Below are 5,252 nucleotides of genomic sequence, written 5' to 3'. Positions count from 1 at the left end.
TTGAAAATTAATATCTTTGGTTGAAAATTTAACCTGGAAAAAAAATAATGGCTGTCAAGGAAAACAAATAATTGTTCAGGGAAAAGTTAGGGAAACTTAGGAAATTTCGAAATTGGTATTTTGTAGCAAGGGTGTGAGAAGTGGAATAACGATTTTCCGATCAAGCCACCTGGTCACCCTAGAAAACACGATAACCTCCACAATTTTGCATGCGTTACAATACGGTGGTTCTTATTTATATTTTGGTTAATCAGATGTCCTGATTTTTCATTACCGATTTTTATATCACGTACCTAAATTGTTAAAAATATTTCTGAGGGCACAGTCTCATTGTGACTGTTCAATGTAATATTTAAAAAGAAAGGAAATCATCGAATAGCCTAGAAAAATTAAAAGTTCTGAAAACTATTTAAAATAATTAACATATTCTACATATTGTAATGAATTATTTAAATAAAACTTTTTATCTTAAAAAAGTTATTTGTATAATTTATAAACTTAGGGAATAAACATAATTTTATTAAATATTTTGTTAAAAACAAAAAAGTCAATCTTTTTGGTTGGCAATTCAACTATTTGATCGAATATTAACTTTTTGGTTGAAAATTCGTATTTTTGGTTTGAAAGGTTAACTGTTTATTAGAGTATTCGTTTTTATGGATAAAAATGCAACTGCGTGGTTGCAAACTAAACTTTTTTTATCGAGAATTGTAAATTATTTTGCTGAAAATTCGCCTTCAAGTGAATTCAACTGTTAAAAACGTAACTATGTTTTTAAAAAATCATTTTTTTCTTGACTGAAAATATAACCATTCCACTTTTCGTTAAAAATTCCTTTTTTGTATAGAAATTCAACTATTTGGTTGAAAATTATTTCTTATATTGAAGATTTATCATTGGAGTTGAACATTTATCTCATTGGTTAAAAAGTTAACTATTCTGTTGAAATTCTTTTTTTTTCTGAACATTAATTTTTTGAGCGGAAAATTAAACTACTGCGGTTGTTTAAAAATTCATAATTTTTATTTTTTATTCAATTTATTTTGTTGAAAAATCATCTTTTTGGCAGAAAATTAATCTTGTTTTTTGAAAATTCATTTTTTTAGTTGAAGATTTCTCATTGTAGTTGAAAATTATTTGCTTTGGTTAAACATTGAACTAATTTGCTGAAAATGCATTTATTTAGTTGAAAATTAATTTCTTTGGTTAAAATTTAACTATTAAAAAGTAATACTTTTGTAAAAAAAATAATCTTTTCACTCTAAATCCAATTATCTAACTTTTGGTTAAAAATTCTTCTTTTTCATTTGAAAATTCAACTATTTGGTTCAAAATTGTTTTAGAGAATAGAAATCAATCATCAATTTTGAGGAGAACTGGGTCCCTGAAGGAAACCCCATAAGTGACAAATTTGAATTTTACCTGATATTTGTTGCGGCATGCGTGCCTTATATAAGCAGAAACTGTAATAAAAATATAGGAAAGGTAGGGGTTTCCTGAAAATATTAATTTTTTTTATTGAATTTTAGGCTTTTTGAAAAAATATTCTGTTAAACTGTAAAATACTGGATATATAATAGAATGTTATATCGAATTACCAAACCATTCTGACACCATGAACTAGAGTTTTCTTGAAATTTTGAATGATTTGAACTACTGGAATAGGTAAAATATCATTCAATACAAACAATATAAAAAGTGAGCGGTATTGTCGAATTTGAAATAGCTAATAACCAGAGAATTATTAAAAGTGTAACCGCGGGCCTCACATACCCGTACCTATATAGTTCATTGTACCCACTACCCTCATGATTGTACCCCATATAAACAGTCGTTGACCCTAAAGCCCCCTGTTTCAAGATTTGTCCCTATAGTACTCTATTTTCAGTTAGTAGCCTAAATTGAAAAAATAAAATAATATCCAGGCACCCAAACCTTGCACACTTTTGGTTCTTAAATATTTAAATTTCTAAGGAAAAGTTTTTGGACTTGAATAATTTCGAATTTCGAATTTAAAAAATGGAACTAAACAAATTTGTTTGGTATACATTTAAATCGTTTCCAATTTTAAAAACATTTTAATTCAAATATCAAAAGACAATTTCAAATTAAAATTGTTTAAAACGGTTTCACTTCAAAATGGGCATTAATGTTTTGTTAATTTGAGGCTTGAAGTATTCAAAACTAAATTATTTGAAATTGTAAGTGTTTGAAATTAAACAATTTTGAATCGAAATTCATTTTAAGAATGTTACCTTCTACATCCATTTCCTCGAATATTGATAGCGAAATTATGGTACAAATAGGATCAAAAATATTTTAGCCCACATGATGCTGATAAGATGTCTTTCTGGTATTAGTAGAAATTTAAAAAAATATTTAAAAGAATAAAAAGTTGATTTTTTCAAGAAAATAATTTTTAGTATTTTCTTCAAATTTTGAAAACATGAAAAAAAATATTTTCTAGAAAATCCCACCTTTATTCTTCCAAATATTTTTAAAAAGTTTATAATAATACAAGAAAGGCGTATTATCAGCATCTTGCGGGTTAAACCGTTTTTGAGACCAGGAGAATTTTTTTCTCTGAAAAAAAAATGTAATTTTTCTCGTAAAGTATAAAAGAATCGCAAAAGGACAAGATATATTTTTCATAGAACTTTTGTAGACGTGAAAACTTTAAGCTTATCACTTTTTCTTATCTGTCATTGTTTTTAAAAAAAGTAGAAAGTTCGATTATGATAAAAAATAATTCTCCTGGCTACAAAAGTTATTTAGCAAGTATCAAACTTACAAGATATCTTCAGTATCAAAGTACCAACTGAAAAAAATTGTAAACAATTTAAAGGTGGTTTTTTTTTGTGAAAAAATCAATTTTTATTTTTATTTTCAAAAAAACAGCTGTTATTTTGTTAATTTTAAACCCTTTTCCAATTTACTGGCGGATTTTAAGACAGATTTTTTTTCAAATCGGAAAAATACGTATTCCATAATTTCCTCTAAAAAACAACATATTTCGGCCCCGAGAGATTCTGCGATCTCAAGTAGGGCCTGCCTGATTTGAAATGGATTAGGCCTAAAATAAAATGAAATCAAAGTTAAAAGTATTTATGAAAGATTTGAATTTAAAAGTACATTTAAATACTTTTAACTTGGTGCTGCTAAAAATTAAGGAGTCGGATGTAAAAATGTGATAAGGAGATATAGAATTATTTTGCATCCAGTGCCAAAAATAAAAATGATAAACAATTTCCAAAACTTACAGTAAATTCTGATCAAATCTATCAGACTTTAAATAATAATTTCATTTTTCTCAATAATTACATATATTATAAATGTTTTACGGATAATGTAATTTTCGATAATTCTGAGTTTTAATCGCTCTCTGTCGATTAAAACATCTATTGACAAGAGCTCAAAACTTGTATTCAAAAATATATTTGATTTTTCTCTTAAATCATCTTTAAAATGAATAGTATTTAAAAAATTTCTAAAGTAAGAAATGGACGGAGGCTTTCTACATATTCACCAATACCTTGTGGTTATTTATGTCACATTTTTTTGCAGGATTCTAAAAATGCCGAGCACTTCGACTTCATGTAGATTTGCCATGTTTCGGGGGGTCAATGCCACTAAAATCACGAATAGAGTTTGACGTCAAGGCCGTACTTTTATATTCTTTTATGAGAAACTAACAGCGGGATTTAATTTCCAATTGTGTCCTTTATTATTTTTTTCCGTAAATTTGATATTTAACAATCCTTGTATGATTTAGAATATTTTTTGTTCTTTTCGCCACAAATGTAAACATTATTGAAATTTTTTCCATATTTTTTTATAAACGATTCAACACTCATACCTGTCAATTTAAATTCGTCAACAACAATCTGTCCTGGAGGTTTTGGCATGGTGTCTGATATGTAATGTTGATTTTGAAATAACAACCTGTAAAAGAAGTTATTACGTAGCATTATATTATATTTTTTCTTGTTTCCAGAGTTTTCATAAAAAAATGAGAGATTAACAAAAATATTGTTTAAAAAAGTAAGTGAGCTATTTTTGTCGTTCAGTACAGTTAGCACCGAGTAATTTAGAATAAACAAGTTCAGTACCCAATTTACTTAGAGATCATTCTTTTAAGAGAAATACAATTATCATAAATATAATTTAATTTACAAATGACACAATTTAAACCACTAGAATTATAAAAATTACAATGAATTAATGTTACCTTCTTTCCCTTGATAGTTTTTTCAGGATTTTTAGCAAGTTTCTTCATAATCTTTTCTGATTGAAACACGATATAGAGCACCGTTTTTTCATTTTGTGGTACAATCATTTCTTCTATCTAAGAACACAGAATTAGTTGATTTTCATGGATTTACTTTTTTTAATTAAAGAATAAAATAAGACTTTCTTACTATTTCAAATTGTTGGAAATAGTTGAATTTTCAACACAAAAATTCAATTTTCAACCAGAAAGGATGTCTTTTCAACAAAATTGATTAATTTTCAAACAAATAATAAAATGTATAACTAAAAATGTAATATTGTGGAGAAAGGCGCTAAAAAATAGAAATACAAGGCAAGCAGATCACTAACAAGACTATTATACTAGGGTTACCGCAAAACTTTAGCCAGGTTTGTTTTTACTCGCCAGGTTTTTTCAGCGTGTGATGTTCCAAAAAATGATGTTCAAGAATCAAATACCCCCCTGACGTAACAAATCATAATAAAATCTTTCGAAAACGCCAGTTACCACCAATACTGAACCTCCATGCTTCGTCTGCTAGCCGCACGCGCTCGAGAAGCGAGGAGTGCGCATGCAACTGCGCATTTCTTTACGTCACGATAACTTACATTTATGTTACCATTTAGGAATTTCAGGAAAAAAATAAAAAATACGTCATTTTCAGAAACCGCCTCTGAAGGTAAATAAAAATTTAGTAAATTTACTACAAAAGTTATGGAATTTCATTTTCAGCAACCTACCGGGTAATAAGCTTTGAATTCAGAAAAATTAAGAATTTGTATTCCTGTGAATACGCGATTTTTCCTCCGTCTAAAAATCCCCCATCGGGAACAGAAAAAAGTGCATATCCTGTTCCTCTCAATCGACTTGGTAAAATTTAACGAAAGCATTTATTTAAGCTATTTTTCATTATTAAATTTTTCTATAACTTATAAATTCGAAAAATATTTAAATGTATATTTATTTATATTTTAATAATTTAAAGGTTATTTGGTAATTTTGG

At 27.4% G+C, this 5,252-nt stretch overlaps 1 long non-coding RNA gene across 1 annotated transcript; it reads right to left on the bottom strand.

The window, feature by feature from the left end:
• On the bottom strand, positions 1 to 4,350 carry LOC117169641. Its single transcript, XR_004466693.1, has 3 exons — positions 4,229 to 4,350; positions 3,857 to 3,942; positions 1 to 33 (listed from the first exon to the last, which is right to left on the bottom strand). It is a non-coding gene; the product is annotated as an uncharacterized LOC117169641 (long non-coding RNA).
• Between the last annotated feature and the right edge of the window lie 902 nt (positions 4,351 to 5,252).

The sequence above is a fragment of the Belonocnema kinseyi genome, chromosome 3 (genome assembly GCF_010883055.1).
Source record: "Belonocnema kinseyi isolate 2016_QV_RU_SX_M_011 chromosome 3, B_treatae_v1, whole genome shotgun sequence".
Classification (NCBI taxonomy): Eukaryota; Metazoa; Arthropoda; class Insecta; order Hymenoptera; family Cynipidae; genus Belonocnema; species Belonocnema kinseyi.
The sequence above is the reverse complement of the archived record's forward strand: the minus strand, read 5'-3'. Positions and strand labels throughout refer to the sequence as shown.